General features: G+C 44.5%; 1 long non-coding RNA gene across 1 annotated transcript in view; it reads right to left on the bottom strand.

Moving 5' to 3' along the window:
• Positions 1–1,573: 1,573 nt before the first annotated feature.
• LOC125534499 overlaps positions 1,574–16,037 on the bottom strand; it is a 66,610-nt gene continuing 52,146 nt past the window's right edge. The window contains exons 2-4 of the long non-coding RNA XR_007294499.1: positions 3,348–3,395; positions 2,779–2,826; positions 1,574–2,185 (exon numbers count right to left, since the gene is read on the bottom strand). This is a non-coding gene — a long non-coding RNA (uncharacterized LOC125534499). The remainder of the gene's footprint in view (positions 2,186–2,778; positions 2,827–3,347; positions 3,396–16,037) is intronic.

Below are 16,037 nucleotides of genomic sequence, written 5' to 3'. Positions count from 1 at the left end.
TTTACTTTGTTTAGTTGTGGGCAAGCACATATGGTAACAAATCTAATCGCTTTTAGCGGAAAAAAGTGGCTTATTATCTACAATGAGATGTATATACACATTATAATTTGGTAGCACAAAGTCCCATTCAAAATCATGGCCCGTTGAAAATATTTCCATTTTTCAGCAACTCTATGCTTTAGAAACTACACTCATTAATAGTTTAGATCTTAGTCACATTGGAAACCATATGGCATTAGTTATAATGTTTACAGAGACATAAACGTTGCATGCGGCAAGTAATAGAATCATCATCAGCTCTCACAATGTGGGTATGTCTCGGTTCTGCACCTACTCTAAACAAAAGGATCATAATAAATTGAGGCTAACCTATGTGCCTATGGTAAACAAAAGGAATGAATTGTAACCCTTTTAATATGAAAATTTAAGAAAGACTTCTCTTTCAAAATATATACATGAGCATGCAGTTATCTGAAAAGGTTAAGATGAAAAACAAGCATAGATATAGTTATACTAAAAAATAACCCCTTTGGTAGGCAATCCTTAGAGCATAGAATTCAATAGTAGACTCGGTTTTCTAATAAAAAAGTTCTTAGAAACCATTTAAGTTGTCTATTATTTGTTTTGTGTCTGGAGAGTTTTACTTTAATGTAGGTTGGTCATTGTTTGTTGGATTTCAAGTTAGCATTTCTTATAGGCACAAACACCTACTCCCTCTGTAACTAAATATAAGATGTTTTTGCAGTTCATCTTATATTTAGTTATATTAACAGTAGAGAATTCTTGCGTCATGACTCACAAACTTTTTTCAGACGGTAGAATAAAAGGCAATGCACATTATTGCAAGTAAGAAAGTAGACTCGTTGTGCCAAATGGCTCAAGTTACTCATTTCAACAAGGAGTTATTTGCATATAAAGGCCTACTTTGTCCTCCCATAATTTATATAGTACAATCTCACAGCAGGAGTGTAAATACATACTATGGTTGAACTATAATTTCATAACATAAAAATCAGCGAGTGGGCTAGTAGTAGATTACATTGACTCTATACGGCAAGCAATTTTTGTGCACTACCACTATCTAGACGACCAACTGGTCAGCGCTGGTGGTTCTTGTTCCACATGTAGTTCCCTTCTGCCATCTTCATGAGCATAGATCTTTTTCTTCTACTATGTTTTTGCAACAAATATACAAAGCATGGAAGAAACATAACATCAGCTTGAAGACCATATGTAACATAACACCAGCTTCTCTGAACTCCTCCATGCATCCAGTCTCCCATGTGTAAAGCAGTCACTTGGAAACATTCTGGATGATTAAGCATGGAGCTTTAGAAACATAACCTGGAGAATTATGTCAGCCATACATAGGTGAATTTACCAAATGTAGAGAATAAACATAATCATGCACATCTGTAACTTGTATATACACCAAAGAAAAGAACAACTCAATTATTTGACCGAAATTATCCATTCTAATAAACCACCAGTGTAATGCACTTTCAGATGTGATATAACATAATGAAGCATGTCAGCCATACATTGGTAAAGTTAACAAATGAAGAAAATTATCTTAATCATACACATCCTTAACATATATACACACTGAGAAAAGACACGGTTCAACTATGGGGCAGAAATTTATTTCTGATAACACCATTGGTCTAATGCACTTTCAGTTATGTGATATAATAATAATTTGGAATTTAGGATGAGCATATACCTTTTCCATGAGTGTTAAAAATACTGAATAAGCAGCTTGTTTGCTTCAAGCAACCCTTTTTCAGCTATGTAACTCTGAATTTCTAGCCATTAATTCAACCCTAGAGATGTAACATGGCTCCAATACAGAAATCACTAACATCTGTCATGATAGCTTTGTAAGTCTAAACAATTGCTCAGCTGAAAATTCTACAGGGCATAATAGATGCACCTTTTTCATACAATGTACATAAATTCAGTACAACGAAACAGATTTACTCTTTGAATGTAGTAGCTCTAACCAAGACATTGTAACTCATGGCCTGAAAGAAAATAGAACCTGGATAAGATCAAATCAACTGATAAGAGACTCATCTCCTTGTTTTTTTTGGCTGTCACCTGACTTACCTTGAAAAATGGAGCTCACCCACTTGATAGAAATTGTTTACCATATTATCTCTTAGCTCTCTCAGCTAACTGAAGCCTGAAATAAAATAATACTGAAAAAAATACAAAACATAGGCATACCCAATATCATCATCGGAAAGGAAATTCACCTTAATATTATTCTTTATCTCAGCAAATATATGACTAAAATGGCAACTGCAAAGAGGAGAAACAATTATTAGGAGCTCTTAGCTTAAAACTTATATGTGAAGTATATTAATCAGTATAACACAAAATATCGATAAACGTACACTATATTAGAACCTTTAACTTTCATAGCCATGTAAAATGTAATATTACTACAACTAGCTTAGTTAAAGTACTCGGTGGTGTCACACATGGCGAAGTGAAGATCATGTTTGGTAATTTCAGTATTCAGATACTAAAATGTTCAGATATGGTTCAAATTACGTGGACTATTTTTATTTTTATCACAAACAAAAGAACTCAAGCTAGGTCATAACATGGCTCCATAGAGTAAATCATCACATACAGGAGAGTGATCTAACATGTTCAGATATGGTTCAAACTTACGTGGGCTAATTTTGGTGTGTATATAGCTCAGATCACAAAATAAAATAAGTCAAGCTGGGTTGCAAAATGGCTCGAAATGAGTAAATAATCACATACATGAGAGTGATCTTGAATCTTGTGTTTCGTCTTCTGTACTTGACCCAGCTGAGGACGAAATATAACATGTCAGTACGATCACGAAGACATTTCAGTTAAGAACGCATCACTCAAACAAGACATGTGCAGCAAGGCTATCAAATACCCGAAACATCAGAGTAGAGAAGGCAAGGCACCCTTGCGTATTCACAAACAAAAATGGCTAGCAAGCTGTAACAGAGGGCCTGCTTCCCTTAGAACACCACAAAAAATATATCCATCCATTTTGGCTGCTTGGGTCAAATTAGGAACCAATGTATACCTTTTTTAAACTAAAAACTAACAAAATTCTTCGCACATGAACAACTAATTTTGAAAATACATGTTGTGCAAACATAATCAATTAAACAGGAAGGTATAGGTCCTTCACAGTAATGCTAACCTAAAGAACATGCTCTCCTGAGTGATATCTATTTAAAACAATAAAAAAATGGAAACAGAGCACATTGCATAAGCTTGCCGAGTTGCAGAGTTAGATGGAATTAGAGAGGGAGAGAGAGAGGAGTGAAAAGGGATTGGGTGAAACTCACCTTCACGTGTTGACATTAGCCAAGCTCGCCGTGGTCGACGCTCCACACCTATGAGCATTAACATCGAATTATTCACAATAATATCCTTCATTGATTGCCTTCTATTATTCAATGAGACATGGCGATAATACAAAGTAGAAACTGAAAACATGTAGGCTATGGGCAACTGTTTTTCAAGCTGAAGGTACATAAAAAATATGGAGCGCACAACATGGACCAAGTGGCGTGATGTGTTTTGATCTTCGAACATAGTCACAGTGGGAAATAAGAAAAGAAATCATAACATAAAGCACAAGATACTTCAGAAATGTAAAAGAACCAAGTCCACTGTGTCGAGATTTATTTGCATATCGAGACCCTTATTTTATACACAGGAGTCTAGATAACATTCAGTATAAGAGCAAGCTCACAGAAAAAACACTTGCATGCAAAGAAACGAATATTGCAGGGAAACATTTAAAAGTCCATCGGCCAATTAGAGCTCCAGAACAATCACCAAGGCCGACAACACAAAGAAATTGGAGTAGAAATCACCGTCGGTGTCAAAACCGGCGGATCTCGGGTAGGGGGTCCCGAACTGTGCGTCTAGGCCCGATGGTAACAGGAGGCAAGGGACACAAAGTTTTACCCAGGTTCGGGCCCTCTTGATGGAGGTAAAACCCTACGTCCTGCTTGATTAATATTGAAGATATGGGTGTTACAAGAGTAGATCTACCACGAGATCGGAGAGGCTAAACCCTAGAAGCTAGCCTATGGTATGATTGTATGTTGTGATTGTTGTCCTACGGACTAAAACCCTTCGGTTTATATAGACACCGGAGAAGGTTAGGGTTACACAAGGTCGGTTACAAAGGAGGAGATATCCATTTACGCATTGCCTAGCTTGCCTTCCACGCCAAGTAGAGTCCCATCCGGACACGAGACGAAGTCTTCAATCTTGTATCTTCATAGTCTAATAGTCCGGCCAATGGAGATAGTATGGCTGTCTGGAGACCCCCTAATCCAGGACTCCCACAGTAGCCCCTGAACCAGGCTTCAATGACGACGAGTCCGACGCGCGGTACTTGTAAGTGCATCTAGTGCCACCCCTAGTTGGTTTTGGAGTATTAACGACAAACCTAGTTGAGGGACTAATGTGTTTGTGAGAATTGCAGGATAACACAGGTAGAAGTCCCTCATTGATTCGGTTTTCCTACCAGAGATGACCCCTAAAAATGTATCAAGACATTGAAGTCAAAGGTGGTATATGAAGATATTCACATTGAAGAGTATGATAAGAGAAGACATCGCATGAAGCCTATGGAGCTCGAAGACTTAGATCTTTCGTAGTTCTTTTTCATCTTCTTTGTTGAGTCATAGGAACCACCGTACTGTTAAGTGGGGTCCAAGAGAACCAGTCAGAATGACTGAAGTGATGCCTAACCAAAACCTATGTCTTCGAGTGAAGACTATGAGAGCGAATCTTGTCCAGAGTCGGACAAGTCAGCTTTGCTTGTAGCCCAAGTAAAGTTGCTGTGTGAGTTTGAAATCTGACCGTTGGAACACGTGTCAGTTCCTTAGTGACCCAGGGTCATTTCGGACAAATCAGGTCGGGTTGCCTAGTGGCTATAAATAGCCCACCCCCTACAACCATAAATGGTTGGCTGCTCAGAGTTAGTGTACGGCTTTTGTCGTTTGAGAGCAACCCACCTCGAAGCCTTTGAGAGAGAATTCCTTGCGAGGATAAAGCCCTAACCACCCAGAGCCAAAGAGAATTGGGCATCACTTAAGTCTTCTTGTCTGTGTGATCTGAAGACTTATTACACTTGAGGACTGTGAATCCTCTAGCCGGTTAGGCGTCGCGTTCTGAGCATCCAAGAGACATTGTAGATTGCCGGTGAATGAAGTCTGTGAAGGTTTGGGAGTCTACCTTGAAGACTTACCAGAGTGATTGGGCGAGGTCTGTGTGACCTTAGCTCAAGGGGAATACAGTGAGGACTGAGTGTCCTGAGCTGCGTGTTCAGGACTGGGTGTCCGGGACTGTGTGTCCTCAGGTTTAAATACCTAGCCGCCCTAACCAGACGTACAGTTGTCACAGCAACTAGAACTGGTCCAACACATCATTGTCTTCAACGAGTCACTGGTTTCATCCTTCCCTTCTCTTTACGTACTGTTACTCCTTGTGAAGTCATTGTATGATTGCATTATCTTTTATCTTCACTGAGTGACTGCGTGTTCTGTTTGGCTTCATAATATCTTCCTACCTGATCCTTACTACATTGCTGCTATTAGTCATTGTGCTTTCAGTCTATTGAATACTTGACTATGGCTTGCCTAGTGTAGTCTACCTTCCGCTGCAGGGTAATAGGTTTATTTCTATCGTTTGTCTTCATAACTTCCATGTTTTGAAGACTTTCATAAAAATCGCCTATTCACCCCCCCTCTAGTCGATATAACGCACTTTCAGTTGGTATCAGAGCTAGGTACTCCCTTGTTCTATGTGATTCGGTTTAACCACCTGGAGATTTAGCTATGTCGACTGCAGGGATAATCAAAGTCTCCGTTGCGTGCCCCGTCTTCGATGGAACTAAATATCCCTACTGGAAGAATAAGATGCGCATGCATCTTGAAGCCATTAACGTCGACCTATGGTATGTCGTCAAGAACGGCGTTCCCAAGGCTGGAGAAGGTGTCACTTCTGCTGACGTCAAGAAGTTCGTTCAACTGGACTCTACTGCGAAGAATATCATCTGTGGTCATCTGACCAAAGGACAGTATGGCCACGTGAGTGCTTTGGAAACATCTAAGCTAGTCTTGGACTGGCTCTCCAAGCTCAACGAAGGTGTCTCAACCCAGAGAGATCAGAGAATCAGTGTCCTTCGCAATCTCTTCAACCGCTTCAAGAGAAATGACAATGAGAATGTCCAGCTCACATTTGATCGACTCACTGACATCACGAATGAGCTTCAAGCCCTTGGCGCTACTGAGATCACCAAGCATGAAGTCGTCAAGACACTACTGAGATCACTTGATAGTTCGTTTGACACCCTAGCCCTGATGATTCAAGAACGTCCTGATTTCAAGAAACTCGATCCGTCTGACATACTTGAGAGGCTCAACACACATGAGTTTCAGCTTTCTGAGAAAAGAGATATCTATGGTCCAAACTATGGGCGAACTCGTGCCTTGAAGGCAAAAGTTGTCTCCTCATCTGAAGAAGAATCTGACAGCAGTTCTGATGATCCTGAAGACATTGGAAGGGAACTTGCTATGCTTGTGAAGAAGTTCCAAAAATTCAGCAAGAAGAAAGGCTTCAGAAAGTCTTCCCGATCAAGCTCAAGGAATGATGAAGCTTCTGCTCATGACTACAAGAAGAAAACATGTCACAAGTGCAAGAAACCTGGCCACTTCATCTCTGAGTGTCCACAGTGGGACAATGAGAACAAAAAGAAGAAGAAGAAGAGCAAGGAATACGACTCTGACGACAAGAAGAAGAAGAAATACTCAAAGTCTTCTTCCAAATCTTCTTCAAAGTCTTCATCACTCAAGAAGAGCTCATCTGGCAAGGCATGTGCGTTTGTTGGCAAGGAAATGGATTCAGAGGAGGAGTCCACTTCTGAGGAGGCTACATCATACGTTGCAAGTCTGAGGAGGAGTCCAATTCTAGCGTCGCAATTCTGGCTACATCATACGTTGCCAAGTCCATCTTCAACACTGAAGACAATGACTTCATCACCGACACCGATGCAAATGACAAGGACTACTCCGCTCCTACCTACTGCTTCATGGCACGCGGTGCCAAGGTAAACACACGCACTACTCACTATCGAACATCTAGTGACGATGACTCTGATTGTGGTTCAAAACCCAGCTACAAAACACTTGCTAAAATTGCAACTGAACAACAGAAAGCCATGGGACATATTCAAAAACTGTTAGACAAAAGCGATGATCTGTAGGCGCTGAAATGACTCGATCTGAGTCCTTAATTGAAGACATAAAAAATCTTCACGTTAAGTATGAGGAACTTGAAAGTCGTCATGAAACGCTCTCAACAACTGATGAAAAGCTTTCCTATGATTATCTTCAAAGGAAGCAAGATCTTGAGAAATTGAGAGTGGCTCATGAAGATCTTCAAAAGGAAAATGAGTCACTTCACGCCAAACAGATCAGTTCCACTCAGGAAGGATTTGAACCACCATGTCTTAAATGCATTGAGCGTGATAATGCTACTACTGTTGCTGAATGTTCTACTGCTGCTACTGCTGCAATATCTTCAACTATTGATGTGGGAACTAACCCCTCTGTTGAGGATTCCACTTCTATTGCTGATGAGAGTGCTAGGTTGAAGACATTGCTTGAAATAGGGATGTACAAAAGTCTTAAAGGGCATCAGACACTATGTGATGTCCTCAAAAAGCAGATCTTGAACCGAAACCCGAGGAAAGAGGGTGTTGGGTTCATAAGGAAAATGAATGCTGATGGCTCTTACTGGAAACCTGAGCAGTACCCCAAAACCAAATGGGTTGCTGCAAAGGAATCTTCAGCAGATCTATCCAATCTATCTGGCTTCTCTTGTGCAAATCCCATTGTCATTGATGAATCCTTTGATGCAAACTATAAACTGTTTAAGAATCAGAATGGTGAAGTGTTTGCCAGGTACATTGGTACTAACTGCAGGAATGGACCGCCTATGAAGAAGATCTGGGTTCTGAAAAAGTGTCTGGAGAATCTTCCTATGAATGTTATCATGACACCACACGTGAAGAAGACAAACCTTAGACCACAGGCTTCATACGGTCCAAAGGCTTCATACAGACAGAGGACTCACCCGAGTCGCACTAACGCCAATGTTTTGCATGGAAACCATACTCAGGCCTATGAATATGAGCGCGGTTCATCAAACCGTCATGTTCATAAGACCAAGAACTATTCTGCTTATTCTTATGAGTATTATTGTCCGCCTGCAAGATATTTTGCTAGGGCTCCAAAGCCAAAGTTCTCAGATGCTGCACTTAGACTTATTGCTTCTAAGCCACCCTTGAAGTTGTGGGTGGCTAAGAAAGCTTAACTCTCTTTTGCAGGGAAAGGTCTCCAGCAGAAAACCAAAATCGTCTGACGCTATTGCTGGGGACCTTAAACATCTTGTAGGGCGCAAGATCAAATGCCCGAATGGTCTTACTATGTACTTCGTTCCTGAATCGCTTGCTACTCTCCCTATCAGTCCTAATCTGGATCTAAGCTTTCATAACCCACTGGTTCGTCAAATGTTTTTGCTTCACAATTCTCTTCGTGAAGCCTATCCCCCTAACTGCACTGTAGGGTACGACACTAGCGTCTTCAGAATGGATTATTGATAGTGGGTGTACCAACCACATGACTGGCAAAAGAAGCCTTCTTATGGACTCAACCTTACGTCCATCCGACAAGAGTCACATCACATTTGCTGACACTGGTAAAAGTAAGGTATTGGGTCTAGGTAGAGTTGCAATCTCAAAGGATCAACACATGGATAAAGTCATGCTTGTTGAATCCCTTGGCTTGAACTTAATGTCTGTCTCAATGCTTTGCGATTTGAACATGATCGTAATATTTGGAAAATATCGCTGCCTTGTACTAATGGAATCTGACAAGTCTCTAGTGTTTGAAGGGTATCGGAAAGATGATTTGTACGTGGTAGATTTTTCGGCAGGACCACAGCTTGCCGTATGTCTTCTAGGAAAGGCTTCAGAATGCTGGCTCTGGCATCGGAGACTAGGGCATGCTGGCATGAGGAACCTCCACACCCTTGCAAAGAAGAAGCATGTCATAGGCATCGAGGGCGTCAAGTTCAAGAAAGATCACTTATGCGGTGCCTGTGAAGCAGGGAAGATGACGAGAGCCAATGTCAGGTGTCAGGACCCCGATTCCAAGCCACATCGATCTAGCCGGTAACACCTCATATCACTTTGCGGCCTCACGCACGGTATCCCACGGGTGTCTCCTTACCATGGCCCGGGACCGTTTGCGCCTTTTGGCTCACGTATATGATAGTGTCGCTAGCATCCATATGACAGAGAACCCGGGCCGACATGGCTAGTCGTGAACCCAAAGCGGCACAGACCTATGGAGACAGGCATACATGAACCACATCGAGCATGTCGGTCATCAGCGAGTGATTCCGGGCTGTAGCACTGGGCTAACAGGACTCCGGGGAACCCGGGCTGTAGCAGGCTAGGCAGGACTCCGGAATCACCGCGTGACATTTCCCCGAAGGGACAGACATAGGAACGAAGTGAAACACATGCCGGCCAGTCAAGTGTCCTGAGCAGTAGTGCTGGGCTAGCAGGACTCCGGTGAACCGGGCTGTAGCGGACTACTATGGCTTGAAGCACTAGACTACATTTCCCCATAAGAGAGGCTGCCAAGGATAAACAACTAGATTGTCGGATCCCACACATACCAAGCATTTCAATCATACACACAATATGCTCGATATGTGTAAATACAACATGGCATCACAACAACTCTACGACTCAAGTATTTATTCATTAGGCTCCGAGGAGCCAAGCATTACAAACATGGGTCTCATGACCCCAACATACAGAGCATACCAGACAAAGCACATGCGGAAGCTTAACATGTCTGAGTACAGACATCTACAAATGACAAAGGTTGAGAAGCCTGACTATCTACCCGATCCTGCCGAGGGCACAAGATCAGTAGCTGAGGTAACAAGCTAAACGTCGAAGTCCACGTGGAACTACTAGCGAGACTGAAGTCTCTCTGCAAAACATAAATTAAGCAAACGTGAGTACAAATGTACCCAGCAAGACTTACATCAGAACTAACTACATATGCATCAGTATCAATAAAGGGGTGGTGGAGTTTAACTGCAGCAAGCCAGCTTTGACTCAGTGGCTAACCTGAACTACGACTGCAAGTAACTCTTTTGAGGTGGCGCACACGAGTCCACATATTCACCATATCAATACACCACTATGGATCCGCTCCCGTCTCCTACGAGAACGCCATCCATAGCACTCACGCTTATCTTGCGCATTTTAGAGTATCCACTTTCACTTGTCTATGAACTATGCAAGGGGTCCAAGTTTCCATATCCGAGGAATCCGGCTATTCGAATAGATAATGATAACCCTGCAGGGGTGTACTTCTTCACACACGCTCTCGCCACTTATCGCCCTGTACACGTCATGTACCTCGGCAACCTTCAAGCGGAAGCCGGGCGAGGGAGTCGGCCACGACCTGACTAACCACACAAGTCTCTCGTCCAGGTTTATCGCCTATTCGGGTTCCATCCGCAAGGAGATCCGGCCGGGGTGTCGCTCACGGCCCCAAACGATGTGACAGGGTTCCCAAGCCCACCATGGTGCCACTTGGTACACCGTGCCACTGTGCCTAGTCTGTCCCAAGCCCACCTGTACCGGGTGCCACTTGGTAGACTACTAACACTACCTACAAACACCCCACAATCAATTCCCTTATATAACTAAAGCATTTCTAGACTCAACTTCGACCAGTTTGGCTTGGTAATCCTACAGGCAGTCAGGCTCTGATACCAAAGCTGTCAGGACCCCGATTCCAAGCCACATCGATCTAGCCGGTAACACCTCATATCACTTTGCGGCCTCGCGCACGGTATCCCATGGGTGTCGCCTTACCATGGCCCGGGATCATTTGCGCCTTTTAGCTCACGTATATGATAGTGTCGCTAGCATCCATATGACAGAGAACCCGGGCCGACATGGCTAGTCATGAACCCAAAGCGGCACAAACCTATGGAGACAGGCATACATGAATCACATCGAGCATGTAGGTCATCAGCGAGTGATTCCGGGCTGTAGCACTGGGCTAACAGGACTCCGGGGAACCCGGGCTGTAGTAGGCTAGGCAGGACTCCGGAAGTCACCGCGTGACATTTCCCCGAAGGGACAGACACAGGAACGAACTGAAACACATGCCGGCCAGTCAAGTGTCCTGAGCAGTAGTGCTGGGCTAGCAGGACTCCGGTGAACCGGGCTGTAGCGGACTACTATGGCTCATGGAAGCACTAGACTACATTTCCCCATAAGAGAGGCTGCCAAGGATAAACAACTAGATTGTCGGATCCCACACATACCAAGCATTTCAATCATACACACAATATGCTCGATATGTGTAATTACAACATGGCATCACAACATAACTCTACGACTTAAGTATTTATTCATTAGGCTCTGAGGAGCGAGATATTACAAACATGGGTCTCATGACCCAACATTCAGAGCATACAAGTCAAAGCACACGCAGAAGCTTAACATGTCTAAGTACAGACATCTACAAATGAAAAAGGCTGAGAAGCCTGACTATCTACCAGATCCTGCCGAGGGCACAAGATCGTAGCTGAGGTAACAAGCTAAACGTCGAAGTCCACGTGGAACTACTAGCGAGACTGACATCTCTCTGCAAAACATAAATTAAGCAAATGTGAGTACAAATGTACCCAGCAAGACTTACATCAGAACCAACTACATATGCATCAGTATCAATAAGGGGTGGTGGAGTTTGACTGCAGCAAGCCAGCTTTGACTCAGTGGCTAACCTGAACTACGACTGCAAGTAACTCTTTTAAGGTGGCGCACACGAGTCCACATATTCACCATATCAATACACCACTATGGATCCGCTCCCGCCTTCCTACGAGAACACCATCCATAGCACTCACGCTTATCTTGCGCATTTTAGAGTATCCACTTTCACTTGTCTATGAACTATGCAAGGGGTCCAAGTTTCCATATCCGAGGAATCCGGCTATTCGAATAGATAATGATAACCCTGCAGGGGTGTACTTCTTCACACACGCTCTCACCACTTATCGCCCTGTACACGTCATGTACCTCGGCAACCTTCAAGCGGAAGCCGGGCGAGGGAGTCGGCCACGACCTGACTAACCACACAAGTCTCTAGTCCAGGTTTATCGCCTATTCGGGTTCCATCCGCAAGGAGATCCGGCCGGGGTGTCGCTCACGGCCCCAAACGATGTGAGCAGGGTTCCCAAGCCCACCAACTGGGTGCCACTTGGTAAACCGTGCCACTGTGCCTAGTCTGTCCCAAGCCCACCTGTACCGGGTGCCACTTGGTAGACTACTAACACTACCTACAAACACCAGAAACTAGTTGCAACTCCTGGACAGAGATCAAGTTGATTAATAAGTCGAGAGAGCTTGGAGCGCCCGGAGCCCAATGTGTGGTAGTAACTGTTCATGGATCACAAACACAGAACTCGGTTCCTGAGGACGGTTTCAATGAGACAACACACCATGTACTCCTACATGGCCTCTCACCGCTACCTTTACCAAATCGTGTTCACACACTTAGCTCTCAACAGTAGGACATGTTCACCACATTCCAATTCATCCCCGATGAATCAGACCTGACACAACTCTAAGCAATAGCAGGCATGACAAACAAGCATGAATGAGTAGGCACATCAGGGCTCAAACAACTCCTATTCATGCTAGTGGGTTTCATCTATTTACTGTGGCAATGACAGGTCATGCAGAGGAAAGGGGTTCAACTACCGCAGCATGTAACAGTTGAATCGTTGTTGTCCTAATGCAGTAAAAGAGAGCAGGAGCGAGAGAGTGGGATTGTATTGGAATGAACAAGGGGGTTTTGCTTGCCTCGCACTTCTGAAGATAGTATAGTTCTTCATCGGTGTCATCGATCTCATCGTCGAAACCACGTCTATCGAGAGGGGACGGTTACCGGCAAACAGAGAAGGACACCATCAATGCAATGCAACAATATGATGCATGAATGTGACATGGCAATATGCTGTTGGTTGAGCTAATGCAACAAGAAACCAGATTAAATGAAGTTGGTTTGAATACAAGATCCAAATTCAAACTCCATATGTGATTATTTAAATGCCATTACCATGTTTTCAGTTATACAGCAGGTATAACTTAATTTGTCATGCATGAAAATGGTACAGATGGATAGATTGCATTTTTCTGATCATTTTTCATATATAATTTATTTCATTTGGAGTTACGGTTGAATTTCTATGATTTTTAGAAGTTTTGGACAATTTCTGGAATTTCCTGAATTAAAATTAATCCAGAAAATGAGTTATGGCGTCAGCACTACGTCACTGTGACGTCAGCAGGTCAACTGAGCTGCCCCGGGTCAAACCTGACTAGTGGGGTCCAATGGTCAGTGTCTAACTAAACTAACCTAGTTTAATTAGCACTAACCTAGGTTAAACTAATTAAATTTAAACCTAAACTAGATTAATTAGCCGGGCGGGGCCCGCATGTCATAGACCAGTGGGTCAAACAGGGCCCACCCAGGTCAACTCGGTCAGCGGGGGGGGGGTGGGTCAAACCCCTGGCCAGCAGGGTCAAACCTGCCGGCGACTTGACGCCGGCGAGGCCGGTCGCGGCGGCGAGCCTCGGGTTTCTTGTTCCGACGACCAAAAGGGACGGCGGAGGCATCAGCGTGAAGCTGGGAGTGCCCCGCGTCTTTCTGTGCGGTTGGGACGGGTTGAGACGGCCCGAGCTCGCCGGGGCGAGGCTCGTGGCGGTGGCCGGAGTTCGGGCGAGGTCGGGGTTGGCGCTAGGGGGCACAGGAGGTCGAACGGGTGGGCGCGCCCGGCTCCTGGGAGAGTGCTAAGCACGGGGCAAAGCTCGGGCGTGGGTGGCGGCAGCTGTGGCCGTGGCGGCGATGAGGCACGGTGGCGGCGAGCTTTGGCCGCGATGGTTAGTGAGGCTTGAGGAGGAAATAGACGGCAGGGAGAGAGGGGTTTGGTAGAGGAGCTCACGGCGAGGTCGAAGCGGAGCTCAGCTGGCTCGGGGACGACCGGAAGGCGACGAATCCGTCGATGGAGTCCGGCGGCCGTGCTCGGGGAAGACGACTCGTGGCGGTGATGTGGGGCTCCTGCAGTGGCATGGCTCGGGGTGGAATAAGGAGGGGGTCGAGGCGGAGCTCTCGAGCACGTTGGATGGGCGAGGGAGGGCCGGTGGCCGTGGCAACAGCAAGCGGCGGCGACGGCGCGTTCGGGTGGCTGTGCGCGAGAGAAACAGAGGAGGGGAGAAGCACGAGAGAGAGAGAGTGAGGGAGTGGTCGGGGCTGCGTGGCGTCGCGAGGGAGGTCCAGGGCGACGAGGGGAAGCGGCAAGCAGGAGGTGGCCGGGGCGCGTGTGCGCGCACGGTGGCCACATGCCCATCGTCCTTCTGTCGTGAGGAAGACGACAGGGGGGAGGGACCAGTGGGCTGGGCTGGCCAGCTGGGCCAGCCAGGTAGGCTGCAGGTGAGCCGGGTAAGGCCCTTTCCTTTATTTCTGTTTGTTTCTATTTTCTATTTTGTTTAAAGTTTGTTTTGAGTTTGGTTTTCAAACCAAACCAATTTTTATGCTTCTGAAAATTAATATGTGGACTTAGGAAACTAGTTCTGAGCCACATGCAAACTTTCAAAATTATTGGGCTTATTTCTATTTTATAGTAAATATAAACCCAATTCAAATAGCTAGCGAAATAATTCAAAGGCCCAAGAATAATTATTTCTGTGATTCCAAAAATATTGGTTTGAGTTTTAGCTCTTGCCAATATTTTCAGAGATTAGCAGGAACATTTTGTTGGGCTCATTTGAAAATATTTTAATGTTGATCATTTTTAAAAGATTTCTGAGGCTTGAGAATTCCCTCAATTCAATTTCCTTGAATTTAAGATGATGCATGGATGCATATGCAATGACAAGCAAAGGCCAAAGCTAGGGCTGTGATAGCCAAACATCACTCGAAGACAATCATGACAACCACTCGAACCTTCGAACTGCCCCACATGGATCTTTTCGGTCCCACTCATTACTCAACTCTTACCACTACTGCTTGCCTCTATGGCTTTGTTATTGTTGATGATTATTCTAGATATACTCTGGTGCACATAATCCTCTACAAGACTGAAGTGCAGGATGTCTTCAGACGCTTCGCCAATCGAGCAATGAACAACTATGGCGCCAAGATAAAGCACATCAGAAGTGACAATGGCACTGAATTCAAGAATAATGGCCTTGATACATATCTTGATACCTTGGGCATCACACATGAATTCTCAGCCCCATACACGCCACAGCAGAATGGCGTCGTCGAACGCAAGAACAGAACACTCATTGAGATGGCCCGAACTATGCTTGATGAATGCAAGACTCCAAGAAAATTCTGGCCTGAAGCCATTGATACTACATGCCATACAATCAATCGTGTTTATCTTCACAAGCTTCTGAACAAGACATCTTATGAGCTCCTTACTGGCAAGAAGCCAAATGTCAGTTACTTCAGAGTATTTGGTGCCAGGTGCTGGATCAAGGATCCACATCACACTTCAAAATTTGCACCAAAAGCACATGAGGGTTTTATGCTTGGATATGGAAAGGATTCGCACTCCTACAGACTCTTCAATCTCTTTTATTATAAAGTGGTTGAAACAGTGGATGTGCGGTTTGATGAGACTAACGGTTCACAAAGAGGGCACCTCCCAAATATGCTAGATGAAGTTCCATCCAGCGAATCAATCAAGCTTATGGGAACCGGAGAAATCATACCCTCGAAGCTCAACCTGAAGAGGAACTTATCATCTCCGCACCTGATCAACCTGAAGACAATGCTCAGCCTGAAGACAATCCCACTAACAATGACAATGATCAGCAAGAGCAAAACCTTCGCCCTGTACAT

The sequence above is a fragment of the Triticum urartu genome, chromosome 2 (assembly GCF_003073215.2).
Source record: "Triticum urartu cultivar G1812 chromosome 2, Tu2.1, whole genome shotgun sequence".
Lineage (NCBI taxonomy): Eukaryota > Viridiplantae > Streptophyta > Magnoliopsida > Poales > Poaceae > Triticum > Triticum urartu.
This window is presented reverse-complemented; position numbering and strand designations above follow the sequence as displayed.